Raw genomic sequence first — 25881 nt, forward strand, 5'->3', positions numbered from 1 at the left:
TGATTTTTGGTGCCATATATAACCTTTTACATTTTACTTGTCTTGACTGATCCCAAAGAGGTTGGGAATAGATAGCATTCATAGATAGGTCCAAGTAAATCTCTGATTGTTTAAACATACAATTTTAAAAGGTTGTGAACTATCTGAAAAAGCTAAATGAAAGATGATTAACATGTTTTAGGTCGTTCATGCTCAAAAATTAAAAAACCTCAATACAAGGATAGCTGCAGAAGTTCATTAGGTTGAAGCCATACTGTCCGTCTCTACAGCTAAGGTAACCACATGTCCCAGGCTCCTCAGGATATATTTATGCCTGATAGCACCTCCTATCTTTGCAAAAGTGTCCTGGTTTGGGTGATGTATTATATAGTCACTCTACATAGAGTCTACAACAATGGACTTAAGACTAATGGGGAAAATAGAAATCCTATGGAAAAATCAACTTAAGAAAACGAACATCTCTTTGGAAGCAATACACATGGATATCTATATATTACCTATATTAGCATATTTTGCCACAAGAGGAATTCACAAATGATTAGGTCATAAATTCAATCTAAGTCCCTAGGTTTAGGGGATCTAGGAATCCCTCGACATTATCTTATCATTACCGAGTTGTAATTGCTTCTGCTAAGAGTTGAGGTTACCATGCCCCTTGGGATTAAGATTTGACCCTGATCCTTATTTTCCCACTTTATGACATTTACAATACTTTTGTATAATGACACTTTACAGTGTACAGAGCATGTTTATATACATTTTACATTTATATTAATAGAAGCATTACATTTAAGGGCTGTGGGTTTAGTATTTTTTGTGTTGGAAAAGAAGTATTTGTTTTGCAAAGATCTTTGATGTTTCTCTGGTTTCTAAAATGGACGTTCGTCATTATTCCTACACAATAAAAAGGTTAACATGGCTAAATCTACCAACTTTAGTGATTGTTTTTAGCTAGTATAGGCTCAACACAGGGTAAAGTTTTAGAACTGTTCTAACATTATGTCACCTGGGCTGCCCCAGCAGATCAGTGTTTCTCTCATTACTAAATCAATCCTGTAGCATCTCTTGTTCATTTAATTTGCTTCCATTCCTATCAGAGTATGTTATATAGACTGAAGAAAAATTTCTCTGTGTGTATAAGATAATGAATTCTGGGCTAAAGAAAAGTACAGATTACTACAGTAATTTCAGTAGATGAAAGGTAGTGGTATTAAGGGGTTTTATCATTGACTAAACTTAGGGTACTACAAAGAGAAGTGCTGGGAAATATAAACCAAAACATGTAATTAAAAAAAATTAGCATTTAATTTGTTAAGCATAGCATAATCATATTTCTATTATTTTGAACATATTTAAATGTTTTCACTATAAAATTATCATTTCTCTTAATTATATGATTACAAGGTTTTAAAAATCTTGCTAAATTTAAAAGTATGATTTTATTGTATTATTTTAATATGTAATTAAATGTAATTATATTTGTTATCTATGTAAATTTATTATATACACAGATGTGTAAATTATATTTAATATGTAATTATATTTAAACCCTCAGAGGTTTTCTTTCTGGGTTATCTGGTTTTAAATGATGATAATATTATATAAGTTCAGAAAAATTTCCCCAACTGGAGCACTGTCAGCTTATTGTTAACAGTTTACCAAGGAGAAAGCAAAACTTTTTATTTCACAATTGTCAAAAAGGCTTAAAATGATAACAGCACATTCATTTGTAGCACTCTTACATGATGAATGATTAACTTTAGAAGCTTTTATTAAAGTAAATTTTGTAGAGGAGAGATTGAAGCAAAAATCCTAGATTCCAGATGGTAGATTCAGCCCCTGAAGCAAAAGGGCACAAAAAGTATCATCAAAGGGGACACTTGATTACTTCAAATTTCACCTCGGTTAGCTTTGGCCATTTAGATATGGGTTGGTATAGTATCAAATTATGGAAACAACCCAAGTGTCCTTGACTGATGAATGGATAAAGACAAAATGATATACATGTAAACAATGGAATATTACTCAGCTATAAAAAAGAATGAATTCTTGCCACTTGCAACAACATGGACGGATCTAGAGAGTATAATGTTAAGTGAAATAAGTCAGTAGGAGAAAGACAAATACCATATGATCTCACTCATATGTGTAATTTAAGAAACAAAACAAATGGGCAAAAGAAAAAACAGACAAACTGGAAAACAGATTAACTATAGAGAACAAACTGATGGTTACCAGAGGGAGGCTGGTGGGGGGGATGGGGGAAATACGTGATGCTGATTAAGAGTACACTCATTGTGATGAACACTAAATAATGCATGGAATTGTTGAATAACCATATTTTACACCTGAAACTAACATAACAGTATATTTTAACTGTACTGAAATTAAAATTAAACAAAAAATAAATAAATACAGGCACACACACATACACACACACACATACACACACACACCCCTGCCAAAAAAAAGCCAGAGATTGAAAGGAGAGGTGGGGGTACTGGTGGGGTCCTACTGTCATATTCTTGGGTGTGCAGCAGTGGTGATGGCCTGGGGTAACAACACATCTTCTATGCATGGCACACTGAGCGATTTTGCTTTGCTTACCTCTCCAGACTCATATCTTGTCACTTCTGACTTCTGAAATGTTGCAAGTTCCCTGAACACATGATGCTGCTTCACATCTCTGCCATTTTCCCCATCCTCTCTGGAATGCCCTCTCTTTCCAATCATACTGTCTATTAAACGTTTTTTTCCCTTCTCTATTGATATTGAAGTTCCTTGCCTCCTGCTCTAACTAATATATAGATTCGTGACTCCCCAGGTCTGTGCATGGCTATAATCCAAGATCTTCCATTAATGGCTGTTTTTGGGAAGTTCTGTCCTTTCTGTCTTTGTTTTCTCCTTCATTTTGCTGAGGTACATCTTCAGGCATCTCTCAAAGAATAGATAATATGAGAGTAAACGGCAAGGTCTTTGTATATCTAAATTTATCTTAATTCTGCTACCATATAGATTCATAATTTAGCCAAATATACAATAAATTCTTGCTCAATAATTTTGCCCTCAGAATTGTAAAGATATGTTTCTAGTACTTTGTTATATTTAAAGTTACTTTTTTGTATTTGTAACTGGGATGCATTGCTTTACAATACTTGAAATAAAAACATATATTTCTTCATTTTTCTTTCAGTGGCTATATTTTCCACATCTAGAATCTATCTGATACATTTTTAAAACTGTTGTCTTCACTCAAGTTTTACAATCCTAGTCCTAAATCACATATTTGGTTACTCCCATGGACCACGTTGCTTCAAGTCGTTGCAGCACGTGTTCTGTATATGTCACTTGGAGTTTTTTTTCTTGTTTTTTTAAACCTTGGCTCTAATGAACCACTCTTAAACTAAATATTTGCATTTGCACTTATTTATATTTGGAGCTGGGGTGTAAAGAGGTGGTTTCCATGAATTGGCTTATTTTGTCTTTTTATTATTTTTTTTTATTTTGTCTTTTTGATTAGAATCTTTATTTTTGTAAATCAAATTAATAAAATAATTAGAACTCTATTCCCCAAGAGTGGTGACAAATTGCAGCAGTCTTTCTTGGTGTTCCACATACATGCCCTAGACCCACCTTGGGAGGCACCTGTAGATGGTTTCAACTTTCTGTGCCTCTATGTGGGAGCAACCTCTGGCCACATGGACAAGCTTGTGGGCAAGCTGAATGTGCAGAGGAAGTTAATGCTGAGGAGTGACCCTCAATTAAAGAGAGAGAAGAGAGTTGGTGGATAAAGATCCAGATTCTTTGCTGTCTGTTGTGCAGGATGCATGCAGTCTCTCAGAAGGTCCTGGTATGATTGGGCCTCCCTGTACATAGCAGTAACTTGCTCTTTACTGGTATTCTTCATCCTTCTTCCAGTCTCACCTCTCACTTCTTCACTTTGCTTCCTGAAATCACCTCTAAAAAAAACCACTTTTATCAAAATACTGATTTGGGGTGTACCTAAAGACCCAAATCTAACAAGTCGGTTATGTTTGAGGACACTCAATCTCTTCAGAGTTGTATGGGAGCTGCAGGAACTTCTAGAAATCCTCAAACCAGGTTCACTGCTTTGCTGGATCCCCAGATGCCACATTTTGGCATTGGTCCTCCATTGGACCAATGACGGCTTCATCTGAAATATGTCTTTCTTGTTCTGCTTCCTGCCTAGGTAGTATGACAATGTTGTCTTCGATGTCAGGAGTTCTACCAGCTGGGGAATCCCTGGGTGGCTCAGCGGTTTTGCGCCTGCCTTCGGCCCAGGGCGTGATCCTGGAGTCCTGGAATCGAATCCTGAATCAGGCTATCTGCATGGAGCCTGCTTCTCCCTCTCCCTCTGTCTCTGCCTCTCTCTTTCTCTCTCTTTCTGTGTGTGTGTCTCTCATGGATAAATAAATAAAATCTTAAAAAAAAAAGTTCTACCAACAGCCTTATTTCTTCCATGTTTAGCTCACAGGTGGGAAACCTTGCCTTGGTCTCCCAAGACATCAGCACCCAGTCCCATCAATGACCTCCCAGAATGAAGATCACTCCCTGTGGAGGGGTCCAGGCCTGTTTGAATCCAGCACCCATCTCTGGACAAGGTTCTGTAGAATCCTTTTGGCCAGTCAGCATCACCTCTGTGCCATATTGTTGGTGTTCATAATTGTCAGTATCATTAGACTGGGGACAGGCAGTGAGAGAAAGGGAGAGAGGGTTTTATACCAGAATAAAGAAGGAACAAAGAATGGGGATAAACAATGGATGTCTGCTAGATTTTACCTCTTAGATTCCTGCAATATTGTGATTCATAGGAAATATACGTTTAGTCATTCAGATGACCCAAATATATTTCTCATATATATTTGGTCCTGGCTCACAGCTCCCAAAACCCTTGTGATTTCCTGGGCAATAAGATCAATGAGATTATTTTCTGTTCTATTATTTAGTCTCCTGTCCCCAGTTCCTGAACCATTAAGGCAAAGTCAGTGTCTTGTTATTTATAACCAGGCTCTTTCAACCACAACTGGGCTTAGGTTGATGAGATGACTTTTGGGAAGCACCTAAGGATGGCTGGAGAGGAGTGGAGGGTTGGAGGTCAAATCAATCACCAATGGCCAATGATTTAATCAGTCATGCCTATGTAATGAAGCCTCCATACAAACCCCCCAAAACAGGTCTAGGAGAGCTTCTGGGTTGGTAGATACATGGATCTATCTGCTGGCAGACTGTCCTGGCTAGAGAGGGAACCTCTGTACCTGCCTGGCTGTTTCTAAGTTATACACTTTAATGATAAATAGGTAATCTTATAAGTTAAATGTTTCTCTGAGTTACATGAGCCACGCTGGCAAGTCTATACCCAATCAGTCAGAAGCACAGGTGGCAACCTGGACTTGTGACTGGTGTCTGAAGTCAGGTCAGGGCAAGGGGCAGTCTTATAGAACTGACCCCTTAACCTGTGGGATCTGATGTTACCTCTGAGTGGATATTGTCAGAACTGAGCTGAATTGTAGGACATCCAGCTAGTGCTAAGAATTGCTTAGTGGTATGGGAAGCCCCCCATTCCACCCCACACATTTTGAAATTGGGTGTAGAACCCTTTAATTCCCAACATAGGTAATGCATACTTGTATTAACAATTTCAGACAGTTCCATTAGCATAAGGCAACTATCATACATTTACTCAGAAATGCATTCACTCTCTCCTAAAAGGGACAAAGGCCAAAGTCTCGTCCAGTTTGAGCTCCTGGATTTCTGGGTACATTCTTCATGGCTAAATGTAGATATATGCACTAATCACATAGCACCTGAAATTATAGCCACCTGAACACACCTGGGAAACAGGGCAAACAGGGAAAAAGGATAGCTAGCTGCAGAAAGTATTTCCCCAACATGCACAGTCACCACCCCCAGCATATGTGGCCTGTCTCCTTGCTAGGGTAGTAAGTTCCCAGTTAGGCAGCTCATTCTTCAAGCTGGCCCCAGGAGTCTCCCATAGCGTCATCTTCTCTGGTGATATCTGACAGGGAGCTTTAGGGAGCATTTCCCCAGGGGGTACCTGACAATAATTCTAAGGGATCTTAACTGTTTGCCTAAGTATTTGTTGAGCGAGTGCTAAATAAAGAAATATCAAAGCATGGCTGAACCTGGGAGATTTATCTGCCTGAATTACTGAGCTTGCTAAGTTATCACTACCACTTCTGAGTCACAGAATTACCTCCAGGGAAGAAGTACAACACTGCATTTTAGGTTTTTTTGATTTAATAGATCCTTTTAAAACCAAACTGAGCTAAAAGTACTGTACTTGTTCTATTGATTGTCAAATATTCTTCTGTTTTTTCAATATATTGAGTGAGTTCACAGAATGCTCAACAAGCTGCTGGGGCTTGCCAATTAAAGCCCACATTGAAATGTTATAAAAAAGAACATTTTATCGTAATCACAGATACTGTACATAACATAGCAATTTGCTTCTTGAAGGCTAATTACAAAAGTTGTTTGAAATAATCAGGCCCTTATTCAGCAGCTCAGAGATGAGAACAGCTGTACAAATACTCGCTACCCCAGCAATGGCAAGAGAGGAGGGTGGAAAAAATAGTTAGTTAAAAAAGTTCAAACAAAGAGTGAAAAAACAAAACGGAAATGAATTCCCTTAGCCCTTTTCAGCGACCGCAATGAACATTCAAGGACAGGATGTTCCAGGTTTTCAGCATAATATTGGAAGACACTTTTGACACGACAATGGATTCTATTAGAATTATAAAGCTCTGAGTATCTATTGAATTAATTGTGTCTAAACTTCCTGGAACTCTTCCCTACGCCCTGTGAACTCGTATAGCATGTTGAAGTCACGTTAATTTTCTCCAGAGATAGGGGGTAGAGTATGTCCCAACAAAAACAGATGGCATTTTAAATCCAACAATTCACTCTATGGAATAAATTGGCATCTATAGTATCATGTTGGTAAACCTGTCCCACTGTCTTGCACAGCCATCTATAATGAATGGTAAGATGGGCTATTCCTCCAGGAAGTGACATTTTGTTTCAGGGACTGGACTGTGCACACTCTAGAAAAGCCTGTTTCTTGATTGAGTGAGCAGCTCTACTCCCAGAATATAATTTAGTCACTTTATCTTACCATGAGATAAGGCCCAGTAACATTGTCCCCAAAAGGAATAATCACAATTTCACAAGTTAGTGGAGCCCCGACAGTTCAGAACATGTGCCTTCAAGGATTAAGTGTAGCAACAGCACGGCTGTTTCAGTAGGGCAAGCTTCTCAACCCACCAGATTGCTAGTCATAGATTTCAAATATATAGTAAGAATCACTTGATTTATAGCCTCTTTTGACCAACAATAAAGCCAGTTCCTACACTTAAAAATAAGTGTTCCTATTGTTCAAGGAAATTTATTTTTTCCAAAAGAGAAAGTTATTTGGGCAAGAGAAAAATAAGGTTATTTGTTGAGTTAAAGGAGCCCAGTGGAGTTATAAATACATATGCACACTGCATAGATAATCTCCACTGAGCTTCACTTCTTTAAACTTGCTCGACGGTCTCTCTACACTCATAATAAATCCTGGCCAAGCCTAATTAAATTGGGGTTCAGGATCACTAGTATTTTATCTTTTACTGAACTTTTAACAGCCGCTTCATTATTCACTGGAGTGAGTGGAATACACATATAAATAGCAGAGAATAATGAGATGTTTATTTTCTTCTTTCTGGTAGAATATTTTTACACAGTTATCACATCTCTTATCCCAAAATTAGAGTTGTATTTAGCATTAGTATGATATATATTGTGGGTATTTGTGATGGATTAAAACTTATATAAAATATTTCAAATATATATATTTTAAATAGAACGTTACAGTTTGGTCTGCAATTCTTTAAAAAAATCTGAAGGACTATATACAGACTTACTATAGCACAAGAATTAAGTATATACCTTTTTAAAGAAGGTAAGGCTTAAACATATCAAACAATTAAGAAAATTACAAATCTTAAATTTACTAATTCCATGCCATGCCTATAGGTAATATGTTTCATATGCTTGATTCTTCTTGACTTCTCTATAGTTTTTGGTAACGTTGAAAATTTCGCATAGCTATATTTTATCTAGAAGTGTTTATATTTGCTTAGAAGAATTTGTGAAAGTGACTCTCCCCCCATTAGAGGGAACATCATTCTCAGGGGGCAATAGATTTTTTTCTTCCAATCTCCATATAACATTGTGTTAGAAATATAACAGACAGGCTCTGTAACTTTATTGAATGTTTGATTAACTAGTGAATAGGTATATTAATGAAAGAATTTCCTGTTTTCTGTGTTTTGGTTTCTATGAAAATGTATTTCCATTCCATCCATAAATACAGCATTTATTAGATGTCTTTTACATGCCAAGTACTGGTCAGTCTCACTAATCCACCAGAAAACAGGAAAGACAAGCTCCTCAAGGAGCTTCATCTTTGAGACAAATGCAAATATTAACAAATAATGAATAGTGTAATAAGTACCACAAATGTCGAAATATGCAATACATGGAAATTTATTATGGGAAATCATAAACCTACTCTTGGGGGTCTGGAAAAGTCTTTCCTGAGGGAATGAGATATTAGCTAGGACCTGAAGAGTGAGGAAGATTTAGCCAGAGGAAATATGGAAGGAGATGGAAGGGAGGAACGAATTTGGCAGAGAAAGTGTAAAGGACTCAACTTCATCTCTCTTTTTCAAGGATTCCTTTTTTAAATAAAGATTTTGTTTATGTATTTATTGGAGAGAAAGAGCATGGGCACATGAGCAGGGGGAGGGACAAAGGAAACAGCAGAGAATCTCAAGCAAACTACCCACTAGGTGTGAGCCCTAGATCATGATCTGAGCTGACATTACAGTCGGACACTTAATTGACTGAGCCACATAGTGCCTCCAGAATCTTTCTTACTCTATTCAAGCCTTCTAATCATGGGTATTTCCAAAAATGTTGGTCCTTCAGAAAAATATGAGCACTTATGAAGCACTTCAGTTATCACCGATAGCCTGATGACTATCCAACAGGCAATCCCAGTTTTGATGCATTGTGCTTGGAACTACAGGGGATACAAAAGACAGGTAAATAAATATACCTTGTGGTTACATATGACAACCTTGCTGGTGGATAAACTCAGAGAAAAGGTAAAAATTGTAGACAGATGGATAAAAGATTAAGAGCCAGAGACAGAAAGGTGGAGAGAAAATGGAAACTCTGTCAATGACAGATAAAGGTGATGTCCATCCTACTCTGTATGGTATCGTCAATTATGTGCACAGTGATTTCCCCAGTGTCCAGCACAGTGTGTTACTCTTAGTTGTTGTCTAGTATGTTCCTGGACACTGCCACTATATTTGCATGGAAGGGAATATATCACTCAGACTCTGGTGACTTGATTCCATTCTTGACACAACTGGGCTTGACATTTAAAGGCTCTGGAACTTTGTGTCCTTAGATGTAAAAAAATATGATGGCACCATTCAAATATTATCATGGAACAATTTCCAAGTATCTTTCTAGACGCAGAATTCAGGTGTTCTTTGTGAAATAATGTTTGAAAGTCAAGTAATGAAGAGATCTTATTTAAAGATGTTAAAATTTATTTTCATACATTTTACTTTTACTTATAGACTATGATGAGTTGAATCTCTTCCCCTACTTTGCCACTAAAATGATGTGTGGATCTTTGTATCAGTTGAGGCTTTGATTGGAAGCCACAAACCCAACTTGACATCACTTAAGCAAAAAAAAAGCATAAAATGGAAATAAAAATACCAGGAACAAACATATTCAAGGAATCCCCAGAATGTTGGTTTTTGGAAATAAAGGAAGAGTAGAAACCAAATTTTAGAAAGAACAGGAGCAGCCTTCCCAAGGGATCTCAGGAACCTCTAAAACAGAGACTTGAGAGTGGGTCAGCCTCCATTATCCCTATCTGTTGGCATCATTATCTCTTTTTTGCAGACTATGTTTCTACCCTCAGGGTTGGGAGTGGGGGAATGTATCCTTACTGATAGCTTCCAACCATTAACTTTCAGTTTTTAGTTTCCAAGTAGAGACTTACTTTGATTCGCTGGATGTCAAATTCTAAAACCCTAGGAAAAGGACTCATTGGCCCAGCTTGGGTTAGGTATCAGGGTGGCTCATATAAGATAAGAAGAAGTCAGCTCCTTTGTTATCAAAATAGTTGAGTGGGGGCTGGGGTGGTGTTAATGAGCCAACAAAAAAGAGAAGTATTCTAGGAAGACAATTCCATAGATTCCTAAACCTTATTTCTTCCAGAATCAATTTAGGCATGTCTGTAAAAAGATGTTTTTTAAAATAATGTAATTTGATTGCAGGCTATCATCAGTTGGTAACTGAATTCCTGAGGTCTGGAGAGAACGCCTAACATAGTGCTTTGCATGTAGTAGATACTCAATAAATAGATCTTGAATTAAGTTGATTTTAATAGCCATCTGCCTAAGATGCTGTGTAAAACTGATTAGGCTGACACAGTTCTGAACATTTGAAACTTATCCTCTATCAGGATCAAGATTAGCACCAAAAGAGGGGAAGGAGCACAAAACTGAAAGAAAAAAATAGCATAGTGGATAAAGTGTTAGACTCATAAATGAGGACTTCGTTTAGTATCTGTATCCTATGCTAATTTGCTGGTTTTTTTTTTTTTTTTTGGAAATTTCTTAATTGTTCTGAGCCTCAGGTTTAACATCTTTGAAATGAAACAATTATGTATGTTTCAGAGTTCTGACAATTCAAGAGAGCTCTTTGTGAGCAGGAAGTAGATTTATAGGATATTGGTATGAGTGTAGCACATGGAATGATCAGAGAAACTTCCTCAGTGCTCATCCCCCTCATCAGAAGGTCTTTTTCAGGGTTCTTTTCGGAAGCTTGGAAAACCACCATTAAACCCAAGGCTTGCATTCTTTTTAACAAAGACTGAAATAGGCTACTAGGTTGGAGATAAATCTCCAAAAAAAGAAAACAAAGCAGTACTTTTCTTGAATAAATAAGATCATTTAGCACAAAGGATATGGCAGTCCCATGTTAATTGAAAAAATATTATCTTCCTCACTATGCGATTGGACTATTGTTTTATTCCATTCAGGCTGCCATAATAAAATGCCTAGGAGTATGAAGTCCATGATCAACATGCAGGCCAATGTGGCTTCTGGTGAGAGCTCTCTTCCTGGTTTGCAGATGGCTTCTTTTTCTTTTCTTTTCTTTTCTTCTTTTCTTTTCTTTTCTTTTCTTTTCTTTTCTTTTCTTTTCTTTTCTTTTCTTTCTTTTCTTTTCTTCTTTTCTTTTCTTTCTTTCTTTCTTTCTTTCTTTCTTTCTTTCTTTCTTTCTTTCTTCTTTCTTTCTTTCTTTCTTTCATTTCAAGATTGTATTTATTTATTCATGAGAGACACAGAGAGAATGGCAGAGACATAGGCAGAAAGAGAAGCAGGCTCCTCACATGGAGCCTAATGTGGGACTTGATCCCAGGACTCCGGGATCGTACTCTGAGCTGAATGCAGACACTCAACCACTGGGCTACCCAGGTGTTCTCAGATGGCCACCTTCTTGATGTGACCTCACATGGCAAAGGCAGAGTGAGCTTTCTGGTGTCTCTTTTTATAAGGACACGAATCCTATCAGATTAGGTTTCCACATTGATGATGATCTCATGTAACCTAATATCTTCCTTACTCCAAATACAGTTACACTGGAGGTTAGGCTTCAACATATGAATCTTTGAGGAACATAATTCAGTTCTCAGCAACTATGTAGTGTGAAAATGGTTAATGAGATTTTTAAGTAGATGTGCTTGCCTTAAGGAGTGTGTAATAAAATCTAAAAATTGGGAGACCTATAGCTCACATTGGTAAGAATATTAAAAAAAAAAAAAAAACTCAGACTGGAACTTTCCAGTAGTACTGGAGGTCACTCTCACCCTAGCTGTTTAAAGATGAGGAGTTTTGTTATCCTTTGGGCTAAATCCTTCTCGGGACACTTCAAGCCTTTTTGGTTTACTATTGGGCAAAGGGAAGAATGATCCACATGAAGATGTTTCTCTTGGTAGGAGGAGGCAAAGGCTTTCCCAAGGGAAGGTGGTTGGAAATTCAAACAGAAAGATTAAGGAGCTACTTGGGAAATGTGACGCAATCCCAAGGATGGGAGGAGGTGAGAATTTTGAACATGAAGATTAGGATTTACATTTTTTACCTGCCTTTCATTTGGAGCTGCAAGGAGAAATCTAATTTAGCTAGAGCTTTAACCTTTTCCTTCCTATTGTAATTCACTTTTGAAACTGTCTGAACTCTTTAGCAGAACAATCACACATACTCAAGGCTGATACTCCATCAGCCCACAATATTATGGTCATACTAATTGTTAAAATATTAAGTTCTTCCTTCTTATTATACTTCCCTGAGGTCCCCTAAATGTTCTTTTGCCTACCAATCCAGCCACTCTAGACCTATTCCTGGGACCACTGACCTTCTCAGGAATCAGCAAGTAAATGGTTAACTGCTGGCACATCAGGGAGCTTTCAGGACCCTTCTGTAGCAATAAATACCCTCATCCTTTGTTTTAGATTCATGCTTCTGCAGAGCCAGTTCCTAAATATTTTGACTTTCACTACTTTGTACATATACATATCAATTACCTAATCTTGGGGATTCTGAAGCTACCAGAAAGGCAAGACGGAAGGCCAGCTCCAGGAGACCCCCATCTTTTTGCAAGGTCTGCTGGTGATGGACAATACCTTATCTAATAGTCTATTTCAATGGATCATTCCAGTGAAAGTGGGAGTTGAAAGGAAGACCTACGAAGCTAAACAGCACTCCAGAGAGGACTGCTGCAAGAAAGATAACTTTCTGCGTATTCCTTAAATTAGAGGGTGAAGTGTACTTCTGGTTTATATTAGATAACACTGGATGGAGACATAGTCACCCAACTATCTATGTGAACAGTTTGCTTTTATGGGTCAACAAGGAGTGGAGTGGTGGGGTAGATAGATTTATGGTCCTGTTTTCCAAAGGCTCTATTTTTTAGCATCCAAATTTTCAACACAGTAGACAAAGGAATACCTGCTCAGGCTCAAGGAGCCTCCATCTACGGGAAGCATTATGGAGAAGTTGCCCAAGAGTTCTCACCTGACATCAGAGTGATTAGGACCAGTATCTTCAACATACATTGATTTAAATAGTTAACTAAGACTCGGTGGATATAAATAAGTTGCCCAGAACACTATGGTAACTGGAAGCTATTGCATTGCTTTAAATCACTAAAAATTACTCAATGTTTTAATTATATCTTTCACTGTTTTCTCCTTGTCTGAAGTATACATATCTTAAAATCAAATAATGATATATGTGGAAGGAAACTAGAGTTCATTTATGTCAACTTTCTTATTTTAAAGATGGACAAACCAAAGTCAAAGTGATTTAAAAGCCACGTTTTCCAAAACCAGACTAGTGTTGTTTCTACAATTTCATCTGTGCCAAGAGGAACATATTGAGATTTCTGTGACTGTTTAGATCAAAAGGTGATAGACTATATGAACAGTACCATTACAGTTTACAAAGCCAGGGGTACCTTCACATTGGTTCATGAAGAAGGTTGATTTATAACTGATTTATTAAAAGTTTCTGTTGAATACTTTTAATGTGCTGGCACTGTGGTAGGCACAATGCATATACACTGGTCGTATGCACTGGTCATATGCATTGGTCATATAAATCATGAAATATAGAGTATAAACCACTGTGAAGTAGATGGCAGGGCAAAGATGACATCTCAGATGGGACTGGAACCCACCCTCCTGTGTTTGATAGCTCATGCTAACTGGGTCCAGTAGAACATGAATGAAGCTCTTAGTCTCAGAATTATGGTTACTATCCTGGGGTACCACCCAAGCCTTAGTATTCTCTTTTCTCCATGGCTCTTTATCTCTTTGTGTGATTTCTCAAGGATCTGTGAATACACCAGGGAAGACAACAGGTCCCTGGACTTCATGGGATTTACAAAAAGTGTTAGAAAAAAATATTACGGGGGGAGAGGCATTTATCGGGTGATTAAACAAACAATTATTTAATTGCTGTTGGAATTATTCTATGAAATACAGGGACAAATAAAGTTTTTACCCTCCTCAAAGTAAAAGTAGGTCTAGAAGTTGAATAAGTCCTAAGCTAACTTCCAAAAGGAGAGCAACTGCAGTGTTCATTTATCAGTGTCAGACACTTCATGTAAATTACCTTGAATCCTCATGGCAATTCTGAGAAGTAAATATTTCCCCATCCTACAGGTGAGAAAGAGCTTCAAAATGTCTAGCTGACTTCTTAATGCTTTGCAGTTAATAATGCCAGCGCTGGGGTCTGAACGCAGGCCTCTCCAACAGCCGAACACGGGCTTCCTAGCATCACATTTCTTCTGTGGGCAGGACACATGGAAACAGGGCAGGACACATGTCCTGTGGGCAGGACACATGGAAACATTTCCAACAGGAAAGTTGGAAACTTGCTCTCATCCACAATATAAAGTTGCTCTTAGGTTTGATTATCAAGATAAGGTTATCCTAAAGCTCAGTACATATGTACCGGTTAATTGACTTTTAAGTTAAAAAGATGTTCCCTTCTTTTCCAATTTAATGCCCACACCTGTTGCTGGGCTGAGTACAGCACTGGTGGGAGTCATTATGAAAAACAACAACAACAACAAAAACCCAAACCCTGGCAATTCCTTTTGTCCATTTACTAATGAGAAAGTGTTTTAAAATGTCTCATCAAAAGCCAGAATTTCACTTATTGTATTTTTAAAATAACAGTTCTTCCACTGAACTGAACAGCTCTCTTCCTTTCGAGCACACCCGCCTCCATACCAGGAATCCACTTTTCCAACATTGTGTTTGAGTCTCAGTTGGGTTCCAGCGTTTCTAATTCCAAGTGAAAGCTGAACCCACTCACTGTCACATAAACCCCTGGATACTCCATCATATAGAAAACAGGTGTAATTTTATGATTAATAATATAATCAAACACGTCCTAAACTATGATCATCAAGCAGCATGGAGAAGCTGATCTTCCCAAAGTAAAGGAAACAAAGTCAGACCTAAAAGACTAAATATTAACACAGAACGACAGCGGTGAATTTTCTTTTTTTGTGTGCTAAAATGTACATAAAACAACATTTACTGTTTTAACCATTTTTAAGTGTTTAGTCAGTGGCATTAAGCAGTTCACAATCTGATGCAACCAGCATCCCCGTCCATTTCCAGAATTTTCCCATAACCCCAAACTAAACTCTATACCAATTAAAAAATAACTCCCCATGCCTCCATCCTAAGCCCATGTTGACCACCACTCTACTTTCTATCTCTATGGATTTCTCTCTCTGCTCTAGATACCTCGCCTATGTCGAATCATATAATACTTGTCCTTTTGTGGTTGGCACAAAAATAAATCTGAAATAGCTCATTACTATTTATTTCCTGTTTAAATGTTTAAATTAAATACATTATTAAAATGAATTTTACTTGCTGCTGTTTAATTTTACTTATTTAACGTGGCTCCTAGAAAAGCTAAAAGTACATGTGACTCACATTGTGTTTTTATGAGTCAGCCCTGATAGAGAATCTGCTTTTAGCAAAACTGTCCTCAGGTTTTCTTTACTGATTTACTCATCTAGCATAGTACATTCTGTTAACAGGAGTCAGGGATACTTATCCAAAGGAATTACTTTCTAATTGTGAAACATCAGACAGACCAGGGTATGCAATATTTTGAATGTCAGGAAGCCCTTCTCTGAAAGCTTTAACAATTTCAGAGACTGTATCCTCTTACCTGATCATGAGGTTGTCATGATACTATTTTTTGTCTTAAAAATAGATAATGATTAATAAGAATGTGACAGCCTCTTCACTGGGAACTTTCTGTTCACAGGGGCTCACTTTAATTATTAGGAAATGTTTTTTTTTTAAGGTCCTGTTAGGCATTTGTTCAAAAGGTCTCAAAAAAAGAAGTACATGGCATGTACGCCAACTCTGCTGCCTCTCGGAAAAATAATACCAGTTCTTAAAAGAGCAAAAAGAAACACCTGGTCCATCTATTCAAATCAACACCATTGTAAGAGTCAGGACTCCTGCTGTCTCTCCTCAGCCCACACAAGGCTCTTTCTGCCTCTAGAACAGAAGTTCCAAGGGTAAACAAGGTCAGGCCTGGAAGCTACAGCAGTAAAAGAAATTGTAAGTCATAATTACTTAGGTAGGCGGAATATTACATATACTTTTTTCTACTTCAGCTATTTTAATACAGAATCTTATTACACTAAGGTATTACGGTTTTACCTCACCAGATACTTTATCTGAATAAGTCCTGGTTTTCAGCTTAAGTTTAGCCCCAAAGAACCCTTTCTGTTACCAGTGACCACATCTGTTTTGTTATGTTTTACCTGAAAAAAAAAAAAAAAGATCTCGTAGATATTTTATCTAAATAGCTAACTTTTTAAGTATCACCTTTTCTTCGCAGACACGTGCAGATTTCAGAATCACTGTCCAGGATGTAGATGATCAAGTGCTTACTTAGGAAACTTCTCCTTGTGATGGTTTGAGGGGAGAGTTCCCTGCTGGATGAAAAAAGGAAACAGCTAGGATGTGGGGGAAAAGAAAGGAAAGAGAAAGAGGGAGATAAAACAAGGGAGTCAGGCTTCCTATGGTTTTACACCTGTTTTCTAAAGCATGGGGTTTTATTTGAGAAAAGGACCCACCATGGAGAAATAATAACAATATCATATAGGCATTTATTATTTCAGTGTCGCTGCCAAAATAATGTAGAGGCTTCTCTCATTATCAAATAATTGATATTTATTCCTTTTGTGGATATGTGCAAAAGCTATGAACTGCCTCCCATCACTCAGAGTGCAAATCACGCCACACTTTTCTTCTCTGCTTTAGCTGAAAAATCCCCAAAGGCTCCCATCCTGTCCTCCACCACAAACAACCGCCCAATTGGCAAGAGGTCCCTCAGTTGTTTGGGTGGTGATCTTTTCTCTTCTTTGGAATTTTTCAAGAATTCCCAGATATTTAAAGAGCTCTGTCATTTTTTTTTTTTTTTTTTTTTTTTTTTAACTTCTCAATAGGGCGGAGCTCTTGTCTTTTGGGGCTTCAGCTGACACCACTGCTGAGGTGATTTCGGTGTTCCTGTGAACTGGGAGTGGCTGGTCACCCTCATCACCTTGTGGCTGCTGCTGGGTGCCACTATCAGGCTCTGAACCTAGCAGTTTAGCAGGTTCTGTCTGTGAAGCCAAGTGCAGGGCTGGGGCAGCCACAAGGCTCCCTGAGCACTTAGTGGCATCCCCAAGGTAATTCCAGAACCCTCTGGCTCCTAAGTGCTGCCTCGGAGCAGGCTCTGGACACCACCTCCTTTTTCTTGTAACCCCGCTTCAGACTCTAGGGACCCAACTGAGGACTGGCTGACTTGACCTTTTCATCTTCCTTCCTCCCATAAAATAAAACAAGATGCTGCATTTCATCATGCACACTTCTCCCTCATCAGTAGAACTCGATGGCCAATCAGCTGGTGTTTGATTTCCCAAGAAGCCAGGTTTCAGACCCTAGTCACCCAAAGAGAGTTGCTTACCCTTCTCACTGGTCAAGAGAGATTAGTATGTAGAAAGGAAATGCCTTGAGCTCTCCTGAGAGGAAGGAAGAAAGCTTTCCTCTATTCCAGATGAATCTATAGTACTGGACATTATAAAATAATGTAATTATTCAACAGGTTACCCTTTGTAATATATTTTTTCAAATGTACAAAATAGTTTATATTAACTATATTGTTTAATGCTAAAAACCCCACAGAAGTATTCCATTTTTTGTTTTGATGAAAGCACTGAGTTTTAGAGAGGTTCAACAGCCCACTGACGATCACACAAAGAGTAGGTAAGAGAGTCTGGACTCAGGTGCAGATTTGAACTCAGAGCCTATGTTAGCTGTACAGCATCAGGCATTAAGATGTAGCAAGCCAGGGGGCACCTGGGTGGCTCAGTGGTTGAGCATCTGCCTTTGGCTCAGGTCATGATCCTGGGGTCCCGGGATCGAGTTCCACATCGGGCTCCTCGTGGGGAGCCTGCTTCTCCCTCTGCCTGTGTCTCTGCCTCTCTCTCTGTGTCTTTCATGAATAAATAAATAAAACCTTTTAAAACAATTTTAAAAAGATGTACACAAGCCAGGAGAAATCCAGATAAAGTCCACTTGTTTGGAAGTCCAGTCCTCCACAGAACAGTGTTAAAACAATAGGGAATAATAGATATATAAATTAGAAGTCTAGTTTGGCTTTGATACAAACATGTAAAAGATCAAAGCCATTTCTCTTTATACGAAGTAGAAATCTCTGAGATTTGTCTTGCTTTGAAAATAAACTTTCATCTATTTGTAGATAAAATAACAGATAAAACTTCAAACACTCAAAAAAGGGCCATCGATTATGTGAAATAAACATCTAAAATAGTAAAACAAAGGACTCGGTAACAAACACCTGAAAAAACAAGTAGATTTGAAGCAAAGGAAAAGAAATAAAGAAAGCTAAATACACATAAAGAAAACAGATTTTGTGTGATCAGGTCCACAGAAATATATTTGAATGTTTGGGGTAGCTTGTTAGTGAGGCTAATATACACATCTTTCAGAACACTAGCTTTTATGTTAGCAAAATTATTTTTGTTTATTGTAAGGAAAAAAGACCTTTCATTTTTCTCTGAGCTCCCAGAAGAAAACCTCCCTGGAAGCTATTTGTGTGGTCCAAGAAAAATTGAAATCAAGTGACACTATTAATACACTGCCATAAACTCAACATCTCACTGTCACAAATATTCCCTGCAAATAAAGTTTCTTTGCCAACCCAATTCCCCACTTCCCCTGCACACACCATTTTTGTAAATCCCTAAATTAAATACCTGTCCCTGTGGCACCTAGCCCAGGTGTGGATTTATATAAATTTGTGTGATTATTTGATTGATAACTTCTTCCTCACTATATGGTAAGTCCCAATGTGGCAAGCATTTTATTTGGTTTGTATTCACAACTAGAGCTCCAACACCTTCCATAGCCCAGGTCAGGATCTAGAAGATGCTCAGTAAATGTATTTGTACTGAATAAATTCTCTAGTAATCCTGAAAAGTAAGTAGCAGATGAGACTTTAGAGAATAAATTTTCTCACATCCACAAGTGACTTAGATGAAGGGGTAGGAAATGAAGGAGGGGGGGCGTTGAGGTAAAGAGACATATCCAATAACTACCATTTTACGACTGAAATAAGTTCAGTGTCTAATAAGGATTGTGGATAGGTGGATTACAGAAGTATTCCTCACTCTTAAGCCTTTGTGTCTGACAAAAACAAACGCAGTTTTGAGTTGCCTTGTTTTTTATTTTTTCTTCGGTTTTGAGCTTTTTTCTGTGATTGGTCAGATCTACTTTATCCCCAAAGGGGATATGTCACTGTTCCTCAACAGTGACATAAAGTCTTTACGTCCATCTGAATATAGTCCTGGCATCTCTAGGCAACTAGAACAGGAAGTCAAAAACACCCACTAGGATGGTTAGAATAAAAAAGTCAGATTATAAGAAGCATTGATGAAAATGTGGAGAAATGAAAACTCTTATACACTGCTGGTAGAACTCTAAAATGGTGCAGCCACTTTAGAAAGTCTGGTACGTCCTTAAGTAATTAATCATAATTACGGTGACCTTATAATTCTATTCTGAGATATATAGCCAAGAACAATAAAAACATATGCACCCATAAAAACTTGTATATGAATGTTTGTCACGGCCTCATTCGTAATACAAAAGGTAAAACAACCCAAATGTCCATCAACCCAAATGTCCATCAATATAAGGAAAATGGGGCATATCCATGCAATGGAATATTACTCAGCCATGAAAAGGAAAGAAGTACTAACACATGCTACAAATTGGATGAACCCTGAAGATGTTATTCTAAGTGAGGGAAGCCAGACACAACACAAGTCCATCCGTTGTGTGATTCCAATGACAGGCAAGTTCAGATGGGGAGATCCATAGGGAAAGAAAGTAGATCAATTATTGCTCAGGGTTGAGTGTGGGAGGATTGGAATTGGGTAATAACTAAAGGGTTTGGGGATTCTTTTTGACACAATGAAAATGTTCTAAAATAGACTGTGTCTGGTTGCACGAATCTGTGAATCTACTAAAAAACATTGAACTGCACACTTGGTGGGAGTGAATCATATAGCACGTGGATTACATCTCAACAAAGCTGTGCCAATGAAACAACTGAGTATTGTTTCCTCTCATTTTTGCTCAGTTGTGATGGGGCATGAGACAGTCCAATGTCAAGAATGTGGGCTAGAAGTCAACTGACTGACAATTGGCTCCTGCAGTTGCCAAAGCTCTCTGAGCCTCAGGTTACTCATTTGTAAATTTATAAAACAGAGGAATAGCACCTCCCTTATACATTTCTGAGAAGGTTCTGGATAACATGTATTAAGGACTTGGTCAATAGTATATATATAATACTATAACATAAAACTGCCTATCTTGTCTAAATTGAAGAAAAGGAAATATTTACACATACAGAATTTACAGTTCAAAAAAGTAGTCTACACTCTAAGAAAAACATTTCAATGTTTCAAAGAGAAGTTCATTCTATCCCCAGCCCTGTCATGACAAAGCAAATGTATTCCATGTCAAGACAACGATCAATATTTGCATGTTGTTTTTCTCAGAAGTAAATCTGAACCAGATTTTTCACCTGGCGTGAGGCTATATGTCCCAGGCTTGGTTCCCTGTGTAAAGACTGGTGTGCTTCTTCTTGCACAGATGTGTTTTCTTCTGCATTACTCACAAGAGAAACAAACCGGAAATAACCTAAGTGTCCAAGAATCAGGGAAAGGTTATGTTAATTATCCTCTTGTATCATGATTACGCATTTTGTAGAAATTTTTGTAGTTTTGCAGAAGGATAGAAAAATGAACATGATAATGTTAAGAGAAAAAAACAGAACAATGCTACACATAAATACCCATCTAACAAATACTCTACAGCCTTCTAAAAAGTATACATTGCTAGATTAAATGAAGAAGTTTGGGAAGGAGCCCCATATCAAATACTTGTGTGGCATTATGATGTTGGGAAGACCACGGCTGGTTCTTACTTTTAGATATTTTACATTGTTTTAAAGTTGGTCTAATAACATACAGAAACTGTAACAGGTTAAAAATACCTACTGCTGTTTGTCCTCTGTTTTATGGACTCTATTAAGAGAGATAAAACAAAAGTTAATTACAAAGGAAGGTGGGAAGTATTGACAGAACTCCTAGCTCTTAGGAAAGGAGCTTTCTTAAGGTAATAGGTTATACTTGGCAACGTACTGAAAGGACATTTTAAGGTTGATAAATGATGTCCGCAAGTCTGCTAATTAGCTGTGTCCCCATGAACAAGCCATTTAACCTCTAAAGATCTCAATTCTCTCATTTATAAAATAAGAGGTTAAAAAAAGAAGAAACGAATTTTTGACATACAGAGATGTGGAAGTTGGTGGCTTGAGTAGAAAGCTGTCATCTTAAATTCTCAGGGGAAACATGTGTCTTATAAAAACTATGTGATCTGCACTGCATTCCAGGGAAATGAAACGCAGAGTTCTGTGATCAGGGACATATCCAGGGATGAAGGGACCCTGTCTGCTATGTTTTCCCCACTTTTTGAAGGACTGCTGTTCTTGTCCTCTCTGCTGGGGACACTATTACAAGAGATTTTAAAAAGTTAAATGTAAAGGCAAATGAACAGTAGACCCCCTAAAAGATACTGTGAATAAATAATTCTGGGACATAATATTGCACATAATTTTTTTAGAGAGATCAGAAGGAGAGGCAAAGAGAGAAGGAGAGAGAATCTTAAGCAGGCTTCACCTCCAGCATGGAGCCCGATACTGGGCTTGATCTCAGGACCCGGAGATCATGACCTGAGCTGAAACCAAAAGTACGATGCTTAACTGACTGAGCCACCCAGGCGTCCCCACATATAATTTTTTGATAATAAAAATCACTTATTAAGAACATTTACCTAAATATAATGCTATATTAGGTAGAATTAGGCAGATTCCCTCTCCTCCAGTTACCTTCAATTTAAGAAATTTAAGGCATCACCAAGGCACATGGATCCAAAGGGCAGAAAGATCAATAAACAAACATCAAATAGGCATACACATATAAAATTAATATGCAGACACTTAAGCAATAGGAGAAAATACAAAGGGTTCCGGTAAGATTGGCAGGGAGAAGGGATCTTGTACATAATAAGGCAGGCAGCCATGGTTTATGTGGGGGATATTGAAAGGCTACTTTTTCATGATCCCCTGATAATACTTTCTGATAAAATATTAAGAGTTCTATTAAAAATTCATATGTATCTACCTAGAAAAATTATTAAACTATTATTGGTTACTAACATACATAACTCCAAACAGTCAACCAACCTAGCTACCCTGTCAAAACACAGAAGCCTGCTTTAATTCTCTGGATATAGGTTGGGGAGACTTAACAAAGTTAGAGACATCAAAGAAGGATGAGAGAAGTAGTTCACTCTCAGGGCAAAATAAAGGAGAAAGATTCCATATGAGATACAGACTTGACCCTCAGCAAGAACTTCTCTGCACATCATCAAGGGTATTTTGACAGCTCCTGGAACCTAGATGTGAAAGTGACCATCTAAAATTGGCATTTCCTTTAGGATGAGATGCCAAGCACTTGCTGTTAGAGATGAGAAGGAGCATGTGGTGGCCCTATTACTACTAACTCTGAGCTCAGACAAAACAACCGGGAAATGAGACAGAGTTATGTAATAATCTATGTCTCAGAGTTAATTAAGAGGATGAAAGGGGGCTGTGTGTTTTAATTTACAACTTTTTACTGCTGTTCTACCAGCAGCAATCTTCCTATGGACAGGACCATCATATATGAATTCTGATGTTTCTGAACAAATCTCGTAGGGATTTATTGGCTTGAGGGGCTAGAGGGTTGGAGAGGGGGGTAGTTAGCATCAATCGATCAAAAACTGCATGCACGCTAGGCCACACATTGGGAAGCAGAAAAGTGAAATCCTCACTGTGCTCTTCCCTGAGGGTGCTCCCTGGGGCTCCACAGGGCTCTCTCCAGGACCCCTCACCAGCCCTTCCTTTCCAGGGCACACCCATGGTCTCTCACACCCCCTCCCCCAGCTATGTTTTCTTTCATTCTACACTTGTTCTCCACCCAGAAGCTGACAGTCCCGTTGGCACTTATCTTTTTTGGGTCTATATGCCACCACTGGCCTTCCTGCTCTTCTGGTTTTTTGTTTGTTTGTTTGTTTGTTTGTTTGTTTTAGATATATTTGTTTATTTGAGAGAGAGAAAGAGACAACAAGTGGGAGTGACAGAGAGAGGGAGAGTACCAAGCAGACTCCACGCTGAGCATGCAGCCCCATGTGGGGCCTGATCCCACGACCATGAGATCACGACCTGAGCCAAACCAAGATTCAAACACTTAACCAACTGCACCACCCAGGTGCCCCTACTGCTCTTCTTTAGAAGGATTTCTTAGGATGCTTATACTTATCCTTTGGGGCTTATTTCATCTCTATTTTCCTGTCTATCTAAAATGGCTTTACCAGTTCCTACAGTCTCTTGCTCAAGCCTGAACAGTGGTACTAGGGGGCAGTAAAGAAAGCTTCTATCGCTTTTAACTTTGTATAATCCTCTAACCAACCAGATTTTCTGCAGCAGATATTTTATAACATGTTAAAGAAAATCTAAACAGAGCACTACAAAATTTTTGGCAATTCAGAGGATAACCAAATACTTAGGTTATGGGCCAGGCACAGAAAACGTGGCTTTATAATACACAAGCGAGACTTGGTATTTTAAGAGAAACCCTGTGAATCTTGGCGGTACATTCTAATAATGTTCCACACGCTGAGGAAAAGGCTATTCTTCACAGTTAAGACATAATTCTAGTCGAAGAGTGATGAAAAAAATGGCCATTTTGATTGAATTTTTAATGTCATTTTGTCATTATTTAAAAACACCATCAGCAGGAGGGGAGACAGGCAAGACATAATGCTGGAGGAAGAATAATCGCTGTCTAAATTAAATTTAAAGAAAACTATGAAAGAAAACATGGAGGGTGATTTAAATAAATGAGCGCTGTTATCTTAGGCAATCACTGGTTTCATAAAACCTTTCAAAATTTAAAATGAAAATCTCTGCTTCCTTCCTCATCTATTTACAACAATCTCACAATAATCTGGACCTTTCCTGCTTTGTCAAAATAAACCCCATAAAAGGATCTTAGTACACAAGATGTGGGAACCACTGAACATGAAGGCAGGAGGGAGACCCAGGTTCATTGCCAAGTTGTTTTGCAGGTTGGTCTCCAGTGTGGCTGTATGAAGGACTCATGTTTGTCGATTCCCTGGCATGATTTGCCAAGAAAATTATTAAGGTGTTTGTCTCCCCAAAAAGAGGGTTAGGGTCCTCATAATCAGTAACCATGTCATGTTTATCTTTATATCTTCCACATCCCCTATATTTCATTCTAAATCTTCCCCGAGCCCAGCACCTAGTACAATGTCTGTCATATTCTATGTACACAATAAATGTTTGGTGTCACTGTAGTGATATGAAACGGGGTATTTTTTGGATGCCTTCCCAGAATGTAGCCTTTTTTTGCTCCTTTCTAAATAATAGCACACATCATCCAGCCATGTGAGTTAGTTGAGAGGAAACCCATCGTCAATTCCTAACTTAGAACCCAACTGGCTTAAGCCAATCAACAGGTCTCATCCCCTTGGTCACAATGGTTGGTTAAGAAATTTGTCTCAACTCTGGCCAAAACGGTCCAATGAGACTCAAAGCCAGGACTTTAATTTGAACTCCCCAAGTCACAGACTTTCTTGAAATTTAAACCTTGAACTGGGTAGCTCAGAGAGATGTGGAGGCTACTTTAGGATCTCAAGGTCATGACCAATCAAAAATAGAGCCTATATTAAGAAGGCAGATCAAAGAAACTGAGAGAAAGGAACTGGGTCTAATTCACATTTTGTAAGTGACTGAGGTTTGCCTGAAGTCTAGTTACCCCCACAAGGAAGCTCTGCTTAGGCCTTTTCTATTGCCTAGATCCTGGAATTGAACTCTTCCCCGAGTGTCTTGTGTTGATCTATATGTCATCCATTCCCAGAAGGATCCTCTCCCTCTGGGAGATGGATCCATCTCTGTGAGATGGAATAATAACATGTCCCCTTGACTTGTTGGAACCTTTCTAATCAGTGAGTCCCAAGCTGTTTGCTTTCTCTGGCTACAAGCTAAAAATCTATTCACACATGATTATTGAGCTTTCATCATTTTCTCAGTTATTGACATACCATAAGTCCACCTATAGAAACATAAAATTGATCTCCTGAGCGCAGCAGAACTTAAAAAAAAAAAAAAAAAAGAAAAAGAAAAACAGGAGAACTATCTTGAGTTTATTTTACACTAGCACATTTTAGTAATTCAATAATTTCGTTTTAGTGATGATTCTATGATGGCTCCATACCACGTTCCAGAACGATACATATTTGAGTAATGCTGGTTATGGAAGAAGTAATTATGTTTTAGGTCAAACTTCTATAGCTATGATAGTCTTGCTTTGTGTTAATTTGTCAACTGATTTCCAGTAATGGCAAGACTGAAGAGAGGATCCAATGGCTCTTCCAAGATTTACATGAATGAGTCCAATGAGATATAGCAAGTATTTATCTAACTAATATGTTGATCTTAAAAAATAATCAAGTCCTTTTCCAACTCT

At 38.1% G+C, this 25881-nt stretch overlaps 2 long non-coding RNA genes across 9 annotated transcripts in view; one reads left to right on the forward strand and one right to left on the reverse strand.

Annotated features, from left to right (window-relative positions):
- Positions 1-25881, forward strand: part of LOC144285036 (uncharacterized) — a 115431-nt gene that overhangs the window by 43259 nt on the left and 46291 nt on the right. For 4 of the 8 annotated variants that reach the window (XR_013353426.1, XR_013353423.1, XR_013353428.1 and 1 more), the window contains one exon: positions 4211-4454. The exons of the other annotated variants lie outside the window; for them this stretch is intronic. This is a non-coding gene — a long non-coding RNA (uncharacterized LOC144285036). Of the gene's footprint in view, positions 1-4210; positions 4455-25881 lie in introns of those variants that run through there. 8 annotated transcript variants of the gene reach the window in all.
- The window catches only part of LOC144285039 (uncharacterized), a 101500-nt gene continuing 89684 nt past the window's right edge, over positions 14066-25881 (reverse strand). Inside the window, exons 6-7 of the long non-coding RNA XR_013353431.1 lie at positions 16544-16653; positions 14066-14503 (exon numbers count right to left, since the gene is read on the reverse strand). This is a non-coding gene — a long non-coding RNA (uncharacterized LOC144285039). The remainder of the gene's footprint in view (positions 14504-16543; positions 16654-25881) is intronic.

This window comes from Canis aureus, chromosome 15, assembly GCF_053574225.1.
Source record: "Canis aureus isolate CA01 chromosome 15, VMU_Caureus_v.1.0, whole genome shotgun sequence".
Taxonomy (NCBI): Eukaryota; Metazoa; Chordata; class Mammalia; order Carnivora; family Canidae; genus Canis; species Canis aureus.